Source organism: Blennius ocellaris (genome assembly GCF_963422515.1).
Source record: "Blennius ocellaris genome assembly, chromosome: 20".
NCBI classification, from domain to species: domain Eukaryota; kingdom Metazoa; phylum Chordata; class Actinopteri; order Blenniiformes; family Blenniidae; genus Blennius; species Blennius ocellaris.
In genome coordinates this window covers 12,059,378-12,073,025 of record NC_137669.1, presented here as the reverse complement: position 1 = coordinate 12,073,025, position 13,648 = coordinate 12,059,378, and the positions used below count along the sequence as shown (strand labels likewise).

At 43.0% G+C, this 13,648-nt stretch overlaps 1 protein-coding gene across 4 annotated transcripts in view; it reads right to left on the bottom strand.

The window, feature by feature from the left end:
• Window positions 1-11,966, bottom strand: part of ptk2aa (protein tyrosine kinase 2aa) — a 53,407-nt gene extending 41,441 nt beyond the window's left edge. For all 4 annotated transcript variants that reach the window (XM_080516502.1, XM_080516504.1, XM_080516503.1 and 1 more), the window contains exon 1: window positions 11,800-11,966. The gene's annotated coding sequence lies outside the window, so the exon portion shown is untranslated. The remainder of the gene's footprint in view (window positions 1-11,799) is intronic.
• Window positions 11,967-13,648: the final 1,682 nt, after the last annotated feature.

Here is a 13,648-nt window from a genome sequence, read left to right as displayed (position 1 = left end):
ACACACACACACACACACACACACACACACACACACACACACACACACACACACACACACACACACACACACACACACACACACACACACACACACACACACAATCTTGCTCACTAAACAGCTCTTGCCCTTGTCAACACCTTTATACAGAATTTAAGCAAATTCACGATTCGACATTGACCAACGACGTGACCACAGAACAGCGAAATGGAAATTCTCATATCGTGCAAGTCGGGTCAGCTGTTTATGTCTCAAGCAAAATCTAGACAGAGTGAGTCTTTGTTGCAACCCGATAAATGCTCCCGCAGAACCATATGGGTATTTCCTTGTGTCATTATTCACATTCAGATAAACATCAAGCAATAATTCAAAAGCTTGTCACATGCTAAATGAAATGCCTTCCACATAAAAGCATCACCCTGCAGTGCGCGCGCACACGACGCAGATAAGCGCCTACATGCATGCAACATAATAAGGTCATGCAAACGCATGACTGCTCATACACAGTTATCTGCAAAAGCGCACACGTCCATTCGAGGGTGCGTCGTTCAGGTGCACTGATAAAGCGAACCGGTTTACTGGAGCGTCAGGCATGTTGATGTATCACACTCAGACCAGATACGCTATGTATAATTCAACTCTACAGATTTAGGACGGATGAACTGGTGAGATAACGCAAGCTCTTAATTCAGTTTTAAATGAAATGACTGGGTTTCATTTTAAAGGCGTGGGGGGGGGATGTTAAAACGGCCAAATCGAATTGCAATTCCCAAAAATAATCAATTAACAGGCAAGTTAATTCTCAAGTGTGGGCTGGAACATATATTTACACTTGCTTATCAATTCAAAACATGTTTTGTTTTTTTTGCGCAAGTGGAAAATCAAATACGACATTAAATATTGACTACTTCCTGTATTTTGCATGAGAGCTGACTGGGAGCTGCTTAACAAGGCCAAAACTGATCTCTTGAAGCCGATTGGCCAGAAAGAAGTCCAAATCTCGAGACACCGCAAGCTGCTCCACTGGTAGAATTCAGACGACAAACCATGCTAATTGCATACTGATATTTATAATCAACTGAGCAGAAAGGACTAAACGCATACAATTTAAATGTGTCATAATGGCGAGTTGATTTCTTGAACTCTTCTTAAAGTTTACACCATCAGCAAGCTTTAGGATAGGGTTCACCAGTGCTATTTAACCGTAATGAATGATTCAACCAATTTCACATCAGCTTGTTTGTTTGTGTATCTTTTTTATTTACACACTAGTCATTTCTCCTGGCTATCATTGGATCAACTTGACATGTGCAGGAGTGTCAGTGGCATAGCATGATTGCCCTGCAGGTAAACAACCACATGCTGCAGCATATTTCTACACATGATGAGCCAAGATCAAAATAATCACACTCAATGAAATATAGATGATCTCACCTCAAAACAAAACGCTGCAGGGGGGGGGGGGGGGGGGGGTCTTAGTACATGCCTGCATCTGCACATCGACACCCACACACACACAATCACACGTGCAAACGCACACTGACACCTACACACGGCCACATGGGCAACGCTCCACATGAGGATACACTCTTTTGTATCAAAACACATCCCACTGAATTGACACGCACATCATCTCTGCCCCGCACATAGCAGCTCCCACACACTTGCGCGCCCACGTGCAGCAACATACACAAGTGGATGGCACGCACGCACGCACACAGCAGTAACCCCTTTACTGCACATGCACGTTGTGAGTTCAAGCCTCCTACAGAAAAAGGAGGATGCAAAATATAGATTTTCTTTCCATCAAATGAAATCATACCGTCATCAAGAGTTTATACTGAGTTACACGTGTAATTAATGTTGAAGCGGTAAAGGTTCAATATTAAAATGTTAACACAACTTCACATAACAAACCAACTTCCATTGGAAAATCTCCTTGTTTCAACACTGCTCTAAGTACTCAAGTCTGTATAATTATAGATTTGCCACCCATCTACACTGTATTAACAAATTGCATCTATCCTTTGCAATAAATACTTTTGAAATGACATTAATATTTTAACTTACACTTACAGAATTACACATTTATTTATTGGTAGCAAAACAAAACAAAATTACCTACACATTCCTTGCACACACAAACCCACAGTGATTCAATTTGACTTTTTATAAAGAAATATTAAATGTGCTTTATTGATAACATGATTTAACTCATAAAAACTGCCAAGATTTACATACAAGATAAAGGTCTTACCATGGTATAGTCCTTCCATTTAATGCTCCAGAGAAGAGAAGAGAAGAGAAGAGAAGAGAAGAGAAGAGAAGAGAAGAGAAGAGAAGAGAAGAGAAGAGAAGAGAAGAGAAGAGAGAAGTCCTCCTCTGAGAGACAACTAAATTGGGAAAAACCCAAACCCTGAGCTTGTGCGGTCTCTGGCCAGTCAACTCAGTGATGATGGCTAATGTGGACTGAAGCTTGGAGCCCAGCCTCCTCCTGCTCTTCCCTCCAGTACAACTCCCGCTTCCAACCCTGACACACACACACACACATACACAAACACAAGAGCGGCACGAGGAGTGGGAGTAGAGTAAAAAAGGGAAGAGGGAGGGCGGGAGCAGTAGGAAGCCTATGGCTGTGGAGTCAAGGAGTGAAAAGGAGGAAGGGGCGGGAGGGGGGGGGGGGTGTGTCTTTGTCCCCCCCCCCCCCCGAGAGAGTGATGAAGGGGGGAGGGAGGTGGGGAGGGAGGTAGGGAGGGAGGGAAGCCAGATGTACATGAGGCAGAAGCAAACCACATGAGTCGGAGATGGAAAGAAATGACGCAACAATTGCAAGAGGACAAGTGAGAGAAATGGACCAGAGTCAAATGAGCGGAGACAGCAGGACAACACAGTAAGGGGAAAAACTCAATTCCAGAGGCTACAACCAGCCTGGGAGTTACATAATGAGTGGAAGACAAGTATGCGTTATTTAAACATTATGTGTGGGTGCGTGTGTGTGTGTGGGTTGCCTTAAGCTATTCTGCCCCAGTGTGAAACAAATGTCCCCCCCCCGAGGCGCTCCTCAATCAGCCTTAATGCGACGGTCCCAACTCCACGCTCATCCGTCTTCAAAGTGAAAAAGGAAGGCGTGACACGCAGAGTCAATAAAGCCGAATTCACAAATTTAATGTAATTGTACTGTAATTAAAACACCGACCAAAAAAAAATCTCTCCCGTCAACTTGTTTTCATAACGGAGGCCCATTGTTAACGTTTCACGTGTTCCCCGAGCTGGACCTGGCCGGAAGTGATTTACTGAGTAAATGCATATGATGAGGTTTACTGCTCAGAAGAGAAAACACAGGTTTCTGCATTTCTTCCAATGTGATATTCATTTTGGAACGCATCCAAAATAAACAAATCAACTGACTCAAATTACAAATAGTTGCTTGATACTAAATGTTGGCAACTAAAATAAAAACCTTTTTTATTATTATTTAAAGCATTTTAATCTTGTTTAAATTTCAAGTTTAGACACATTTTGAGTTCAACTCAAAGTTAAGATTCAGTGGACTATTCATTTGAACGTTTGTCTTTTAATTATATAACATTATGACAAGCCTGTAACCATCGACAGGTCAAGTAAAAAAAGATGTTAACTCTGAAATTGCTTTTTTTCCAGACAAGAGATGAACAGAAGGGCAGACAGGGCGTCAGGTCTCTGTCTTTTGTATACGTGATTTACATCAAACTTCATTAAATCTGTACATAAATAGCTGTAATCACATTCACTGGCACAAAAAAATCTATATTGCTGCGAAGAGAACGTTTTTTTCTTTCCATCTTATCTCACGGCTCACACATAACTCGTTAATTTAAAGATGTTATCACATTCTATGCTGGTTTGTCGAATACAAGTAACATGAGAGTATAATTTGCTGTATTCAATTTAATGAAATAATTAGGACGCACTTGTTTGCTCAAGTCTGCAATAACAAGAGTTTATGGAACAACTGAATATTTGTATCAAGAGTAAAACATATTTCAATCTCTGAGAAACCTTATCTCTGTGTCAGACTGTTGCTGCTTCAACAGACATGTGCTAAGATAGTTATAGCTGATTCCAGATATATTCCATCTCATACAAGGATCACATCGGATACTCAGCCGAGGAGGTGAATGAGCCGTGGCAGTCAGGGTCTTCCTCTCACACATGTAGAAGTCAGCACATCGACAGACGGGGAAGGAACAGAGTTACTCAGGAGCAAAGAAGATTAATGGGCCAATGGATTAGTAGGCCAAGATGTCACACACTCACACAAGCACACACACACACCCCACACACTGCCCTGACTCTAGGTCTCATTTGGAAGGTGGATCTAAGCCCTTTCCCGATAAGGTATCTCCCTCAATGCGTGACTTACCGTCACAAATTGATGTTATAGCATCGCCCTCTAGTGGAAATACGTGTGTGACAGCCCACAGGCTCCCCACTGCCACAGCCACTCAGCTAAACATTTCAAATAAGGAGCAACCCGTTTGTGAATTAACCCTATATTAACCCTAAAATTAAATGTTAATGTTTGTTGTCCAGTGAAACTTGTTGCTTATTGTAATTTTGATGTATAATCTGTGCGCAATTGATCGTTCGGGCAACACTAGATAAACAACATGTCATCGCTTGAGAATCAACACATGGGCATAAATCAGCTTATTATTGACATGAAAAAGAAAAAAAAAAACAAATGAAACTCTCAGACATTTTACAAAGAAAGACACAAGAGAGTGGGTGAGGAGAAAAGAGAGACAGTGTGAAAACAATTCTTCAATGAAGCTTTGTTGCGGGAGTGAGCCTCGCTGGTGACGAATCACAGAGGCAGACACGTCCATGCGGACCCGCAGGCAGACACTGTGGCATTATACCCACCCCCTGACCTCAGCCACGCCGCTTTATGGCCGCGCAGCAGTCTGCGGGAGCGTGAGCTCATACCTATGGCTTGTGTCCAGGTGTTTCACTGCTGATTGCCGCGTGCTTCTCCCCCTGCAATCTATTATGACTGTTTCTTTCGGAGTGTGTGGGCGCACACGCGGTTTGTTCGTCTGTGGCTCGCGCATGGATCTCGGTAGGAGATGAGGTCATATGATTGGCTGAGCAGACACAGATGACTGCGTTTGGGGTCTTATTCTTTCTCCGTTGTCTCCGACGAGTTGAATTCTTTGCTGGCAGCTCTGACCTGGAAACCCGCCGTCCGATACTAAAGCGCTTGACCTCGATCCGAGGATGCGTGTCGGAGAAAGTGAGCGCCGTCACGACTCGGAACCACGAACGTTTCGAGGGGAATTCTCTTGTGAAAAATCTGTCCATCATGAGCAAACACTGTTGATCAGAGTCCATCTATATAAATATTCAAATCTTAATTCCTAACAGCTCTCCCAGTTTTTACTGTCAGGTTCGATGATTCTTTTGTTGTAACGGTCATATCATTGACTTTCCCAGAGAAGGCAAGGAAACTTTGATTCACCACAGTTAGCAAGCTAACCAGGTAGCCAGGGTTCTCCAGCCTGTTGAATCCAGTTTCTACTCTCCCCCTCAGTCCAAAAGAAAAATGGCAGATTGAACAGTAAACACAGCGGAGGTTTCAGCTCTTGGAAACTATAAACTCAAACAAATGACCACAACTGAGGAAGATTTTCCAATGAGCAAGGAGGGGTCTGCAACCTGCAGCCAGAAAGCCACATGTGACTGTTTATCCCTTTTGTAGTGGCTTCTTGAAGTGGAGACAAAAGAACCAGGAAAACAAACATTGTCAATGTATTTGTGAGCGTGCTGCGCTGCAGACAGCCTTTCACAACCACTCTTATCTCTGACTAATGTGACATTTGAATAAAGGAATGATTCAATAGCTCTTCATCTAAAACATGTGCCACATGCTCACATGTCATCTGCTCTCTTCCTTTCACTTCAGGTGATACATTTTGAGTTTCCATGACCACGGCTCAGGCAGCCAACCTTTACTGAGTACCCCATGCTTGAAACCAAATAAAGATTTCTCAGAAAAGAAGAGAGACCAACGCCGAAAGAGCTGAGAGGGAAAGAAATAAACCTTAAAATTGGCCAAACATGCAGAATATGTAATTGATAAACACCTACATGTAATACATGGTCCCATGTAAACTTTCATTTTCTTTTCGGATTGATCTGGCAAGTTAACTAACTCCCAGCAAGAAAGCAAACTGACACAATTCGCACAACGTAAAACTATTAAATTAACTAGCGTAACATGAGCTCAATTCCCATTTTTCATCATGGGAGAGAAAATTATACATCCTGTAGATGAACATAAAAGAAGACCGACTTATTCCCGTCCACAAAATGAATTTATTTTTTTTTTTTTTTTTACAAACGTATTCGTGAACAGAAAATGTCCCCCTTTAATTTCTTTTCCACCCAGATTTTTCCTCCTCCTACATCTTTTCCTTTTCTCACTGAGTCTATATGACAACGTCCAACAATTACTTCTTTCTTTCTCTCCCTGTGTGACTCACTGCAATGTAATTACAATGACTGTACACACACACACACACACACACACACACACACACACACACACACACACACACACACACACACACACACACACACACACCGCAGTTAGGACACTTGTAGAAAACCAGCATTAATGATGAGTTATTTCGGTAGAGGATGTCTCTTACGTACACGCAGACACACACACACACACGCAGACACACACACACACGCGCAGACACACACACACACACACACACACACACGCACACACACACACGCGCACACACACACACACACACACACACACACACACACACACACACACACACACACACACACACACACACACACACACACACACACACACACACACACACACACACACACACACACACACACACACACACACACACACACACACATCTTTACACCAAAGGGAGTCACTGCAGTTCCATTCATCATGAGATGATATGCTGCAACAGCGACCTGTATGACCAAAGGTAGCGCCCTCTCCTTGTGTGTGTGTGTGTGTGTGTGTGTGTGTGTGTGTGTGTGTGTGTGTGTGTGTGTGTGTGTGTGTGTGTGTGTGTGTAATAGTCATTAACTATGATGTCATATCCTGCCATTGTAGCAAGTTTCAGTTCACACAGAGCACATACTACACTACACTACACTACACTACACTACACTACACTACACACACTACACTACACTACACTACACTACACTACACAGCAGCCCATAAACAACTGTGTTAGCGTAAAATGACTCCAGGATGCGCAAATCTTAAATGTTGCGACTGACTTGAGTCCCTCCAAGAATCTTCTATATTCTGGAGTTTTGCTTACAGCTCTGTCTTTAGCATGGGCTTGGAATATCTTATGCGTTATTAAAAAAATATACATATACGAGGACTGAATGTGTAGCTTAATAAGATTACAGAAGGTTGCAGGAGTACGAGATCGTAACGCCACACAGACACGTTTAACTTTTTGCAGAAGATGCACGTCAACCGTCCGCACATTAAAGTATCTTTATATTCAATCTCGGCTGACAAAACAACGTACGATTATCAGTAGGTACATACACCAACCGGGGGGGGGGGGGGGGTTTATCAGTCGTCTTGGGCCGTTATCAAAGCGCAACAACGCACAAACAAGCGTGCACACACGCTACGACACATGTAAACACTCTGGCGAGAAGTCTCAGAAGTGCTGCTGCTGCTGCAGAGAGGAAGAAGGCATTTTCCGCTGAGCTCCTGAGGGACGCAGCATGTTTAAGGATGTACAATAAGTGCTCTGAAAGTGTGTGTGTGTGTGTGTGTGTGTGTGTGTGTGTGTGTGTGTGTGTGTGTGTGTGTGTGTGTGTGTGTGTGTGTGTGTGTGTGTGTGTGTGTGTGTGTGTGTGTGTGTGTGTGTGTGTGTGTGTGTGAATGGAGGGGTGTGGGGGGGGGCTGCTTCCTGAATGCAACTAATCGAGAAGCAAAGGGGAATGGGATGTCCATGTGGGCCACTGTCCCCCAAAACACACAATTCATAAACACACACACACACACTCCTCTTCCTTCACAGCTGAAATTACATTGCAGGATGCAGGATGCGGGGGAATAACTTGCAAAAAAAAACAAAAATAAAAAGCTGAATTTAGAAACTGCGAGCGCAAACACACAAAAAATACATGGATACATAAACACTGTCCGTCACACAAAACACACCAGTTACTTGTTTTAAAGGTTCATTCATGATTTGGTTTTTTTTCCCCCCCACTTTTTCCTTCCTGAGGTGAGCTTGCAAAAAAAAAAAAAAACCCACCATAGATTCATGTAGGAAGTGAGAAAACAGCTAAAACGTCCAAGTGGCTGCATTTGTTTACACAGCAAGTGGAGAGTCGCCAGTGGTTCCAACGTCTTTGCTCAGAAAACTGCACACAGCTTCTCTTTGGAGGAACCACTGGAAGTGCAAAGAAACTGAGCAGAGAGCTGCCGTTTTTTTTTTCCCTCCGCAAATTGTTTCATTAGGCACCATCAAGTCCTCATGACACACAAAGATTCTGATTCAGGACTTGTACATACCTCCGCACGACACTCAACGTGCCTCCAATGCCTACCGTCATCCGTTAGGGTTGGTCGTGCGTCACACCACATATTGCAATCTGCAAATTCACACCTGACTGAGGGCTTTGTTACCAACATTCTCGAGTTTTTATTATTATTAGAGAACATACATGAGTGTTTAAATCATTTTATATGATCACTCATATATCATTTTAAAGTTGTGCATTAAAAAAAAATTCAATAAAATTGAAGAAAAAAGTGATCTAAATGACATTACTTAATAGCATGTCACTCTTCCACAGTTCAAAAACTGGATTTTTCTCAGAGGACACTTAATAAGAAAATATTTTAAAGCTGATCCATTTTTTTTTTTAAACTTCACGTCACTAAATTAGACTAAAATATACTTTTGTCAAAGGCGACACACGGTATGTTGCTATTTTGATCGTGCATAAGTGGATTAAATCACAGGGAAACCTCGCAGGACATAAAAAGACGGCGGAGTTTTCGGCAGTGTGGTGGACTGCTTCTGCAAGATCTCTGAGCGCAGTCAAGTGTTTCTATAAATACAGGCCTCCTGCACTGCTCTGCAATTTATACACACACACTCACACACTCACCCACACACACACACACACACAAATCCACACACTTCACTGCCACGCCTGTATTAGCCTGCTGTAAACCAGCCATGAGAAAAGCAAAGTCAGTAAAGTTGCAGTTATTCCTTCGGTGTTTCAGTTCTGCCTTAAAACAGGCTTGGATCTTTCAAAAAAAGAAAAAAAATAGAAATTAAAAAGAAAAAAAGCTTGACAGAATGTGAAGTTTCGAGGCGAAGGTTTGAGTGCCATATCAAGGGATTTCCCTGAGCCGCATGACGTTTGGGCTAAATTGCATTGTTTTCCCACCAGCTTCGCACACTGAAATGTAATAACGTGTTTCTACTCGAGAGAGTGGATATCGGCGCGTTCTTTTTGTCCCTGTGGCGAGACGAGAAGACAGCAGACAAATTCTGCCGCGGCGCGGTTCGAAGACAAATGTTTAGTATAAAACTAAAGCCAACGGCTCCCAAGCCCACCTTGTGAGCCGTTGGCTGGTCGGAGATGGAAAAAAGAGCCACAAGAACCGATTGCTGTAAAACACAAAGCGTAACCAAAGTCCACGCTTCGTGTGGTGCGGTGCTTTTTTAGTCACTCCAAAGACGCTAAACAAATCCAGCTGGAGTTCAACAGAAGAGCCCGCTCATCAATTGGTATAAGCTCATTAGCGAGCGGAGCCTTGCGCGGTGATTCACAACTTTAATCTGTCAAACCTGTAAAAAGCCCCTCGGAAAAATGTAGTCCATATCACATCCTTGAAGGGAAATGCCCGTTTCGAACAAGCCAAACCTTTTCGGACGAGGCGTTAGAACTTGGGAGTTTTGGAGCAAAGGAGGAAGTTGGTGACTGCAGAATGTCATCCTGTCAGACTCTCCTCTCATCAGAAGCAAAGCAAGGATTTTTCACACCCGCCAAATTCTGCTTCTCAATAAGTATGTATCGCAAAGAGCTCAATTCTTTCAAGTGAAGCAGTAAGCTGTATTCATATTCAACTAGTCATTAGTATGCAAGCGAACCAATGCTACAGAAGTCGTAATGTAAATGTGCAGGATGGCACACTCCTATTAGCGTACTGTAGGGGCCGAAGCCTCGGAGGCCCGGGGATACTGCAATTCATTAGCATTTACTCGCATCTGGAATGTAAAGTCGAGGCATGTCGAGCACATTTCACAGCGACGCTCAACTCCTTAGCCTGAAAAGCATTTTGTGTAAAAGAAAAAACCCTTCTTTGACGAAGCTTCAAAAGTGAATGAACTGCCAATGGCGGGTTTGTGTCGGTATCAATTGGGGAGACGAATGGAGAAATTCTGTTAGTCCACCGTTTCGCCTTCTGATGGACAAACAATCCAAAAGAACGAAGGATGTTGTGTTAAAGCAGTGGAAAACAGCTGGTCAACACAAGAGGAAATGTTACATTTTTTACAGTCTATTGTGGTGAATTGAACCAAAATCCCCTGACAGCACGCCAACAGAAACTTACAATCCTATCAAGAGAAACCCACTTTCTCGTAAAAAAAAAAAAAATGAATCTAATTAGACTTAATGGATATCACATTCATTCCCCCCCAAAAAAAATCAATGAATGAAGTGGACTTTAGGCGATGCATCTTATCATTTTAACATGCATCCATCTTATATGGCAATTTATGGAAATTAGGTTCACAGAACAGTGGAGCTGATCTCAATTAGCCATGTCTGAAGGCAGGATACACCATGGACATGATAGCAATGAGAGAGAGAGAGAGAGAGAGAGAGAGAGAGAGAGAGAGAGAGAGAGAGAGAGAGAGAGAGAGAGAGAGAGAGAGAGAGAGAGAGAGAGAGCTGGAAGTCCTCAATTGGGCTCAAAAGCATGTTATGAGAATAGGAGGAACCAGAGTACCATCAGCAGGGAACCATGGGGACAAAATGCAAACTCCACACATCAATACCAACCTGGAATTCAACTGAGGACCCTCAATAATATTTTAATGTAATGATTGTATGTAAAAACAGCAGATATGCTTTTTTTTTTTTTAATCTGCTGATGTAACAATGAAATCTCCATTCGACGAGACACTGCCCAACATCAATCTTGTACTATATCCGACTTGTTCGACTGTATGAAGTTTAACCACACATTGTGACTGGGAACTACGCGGATCTTTTAGATTCTTGAGTACTTTTTTTTGCGATCCAAAAAAGTAAAAGGTTTAAGTTTTGCCGAGGAGGAGGAGAATCATAAGGTAACCTCGCAGCCTCGAATCCGTGAGGACTGTCGGCGACACGAATAGTTTGAGGCAGATATCCCGAGCTAAAATGTGGGTTAATCCGGGGCTCTTATTTACAGTAAATAAGATTCAACGTTACTCCGCGTCCACTCCATGTGACTGAGGCGACGGGTCGAGGAGGCGGCGGGGTCCACCGCTACAACTTTACAAAGAAATAACGAAAGCGACGTCTGAGTTTCAGGGGTTCTTGGGGGTTTTTTTTACGCCTGAATATACTCGTCGACACGAAAGTGAAGTGAGTAAGTAGTGGAGATAGGTAGGACGCGAGAGGAAACGGCTCACGGCAGGCAGGACGAGACGCTGAGGCGACTGCATCCCGTCATTTCTTTTTTAGCTGAAATAATCCCCCCCCAAAAAACACATCATCACTCACGTTGACTCGCTCCAGGTGACGTCCGACCGCTTTGGCTTGACTTTCCCGGCGGGAGAAGCCGTTTGCAGGCGGCAATTAATCCGTTATTTCACTTATAAAGCTGGAAGGAGTTGCCAGATAGTGCTTTTCTCTCTCTCTCTCTTACTCTCTCTCGCTCTATCGCTCTCTCTCTCTCTCTCTCTCTCTCTCTCTCTCTCTCTCATGTGTGTGTGTGTCTCCCCCTACTTCTCTCTCTCTCGTCGCCTGTTCCTGCTTCCCCTCTCCACATCCAGCATTCCAATATGGCTGCTGCGCGAGGGAGGGAGGGAGGAGGGAGAGCCTGGCCCCGGGCGCACGCACACACACACACACACACGCGCGCGCACACACACACACAGAGAGAGAGAGAGAGAGCACAGCAGCAAGCCGTCAATGAATGGATCTTTCACAATGCAAATATGACATAACATATAGTGGCTCTACAACAACAAAAGTTACTCTCGTCAAACTCAAGGCCCCATTGTCATTTCATTAAATTTAATTGAACTTGCGGGGTTTTTTTTATTTAGGGTGTGTTTCCACGGCAACGAAGCTTGGAGTCACGGTAAATGCCAAAACAAGGTCCAAACTGGAACTTTAAAAAAAAAAAAAATGAGGGGAAAAAAAATGGGGCCTCGTTTACATGACATTTCAACTGAGGACGCATTATTTTTGCGTTTTCGTTTCAGGCCGTGTTTACGCAGTGTTTTCATGTGAAAACAGCAACATTGTCACTGGGTTAGCTGTTTACATGACAACAGTGCTCGGACTCCCTGCAAATGTAACCTTTTTGAAAACACTCAAAACTCCGTCTCCGGGGAAACTGTGTCAAACTGAACTTTTCTGAAACACTCTGCGGTCTTGGTAAATAGGTCTTCCCATGCCGAGAAACATTAACTGGGTTTACCTCATACATTTGCAAACTACACTGTAAAATAAAGTTTATTTGTTCCAAACACTTGTCATGTGTGGAAATTATTAGACGCTGTTTAAAATCAAGAGAATCGGTTACAATGGAGTCATCTGGCACAGCCAAACATGGTCAGATAAAGCTCCTTGATTTGCAATACATCATCATCAATTTCAAAAGCACAATGTGCTCATAAACTGGTTATACATCTTTAATTGGGTCCTACTTAAGTTGAGTCCTCTACTTCAAACACGATCAAACTTTGAGGTGACAACCAATCAATAACTCAATGATCCATCGTTCAATACGTCACCCTGCACCTCTCAAATGGGACTTTACAACATAGTTGAGTGGTTCCCTAGACTTTTCAAGATGTATATTCGTCTACAGAGTGGGGAGCTGTTTAATGCCTGCAAATTATTTTAAATTACTGTTGTGGGTCTTAAAACAACACTGGTCTTATTGCGGTGTTTATTAGAGACTTCAGGGATGCATAGATTATATACTGTTACTGCTGAATGGACTGTCTACCGCCATTATCATCCCACATTGCCAGCATAACATTTGCACCGATTACTGCAAGATATTGTATGTGAGTTATAATGGGAGTATAATTACAGTTTCTATAATTATATTCTGGTTTTTAAATGTTACTTGTTCACTCCGATATTCTGCATTGCATTCAATAAAGCTGATAGTGTCTCTCGTGAGCACATATGGGACGCAGTGGATTTTACCATTACTATATATATATGGGGGTTTGGTTTCTGCTCCTATGTACAGCATGTACTCATGTCGGCTAATGATCTTATCTGCATGGCAAAGCCCTCCATGTCGAAGCCTACTGAATTATAAATCAAAACTTGCACCATTTGGCCTCCAACTCATCGCCATTCATACCAATGCTCTACTGCATTGGGC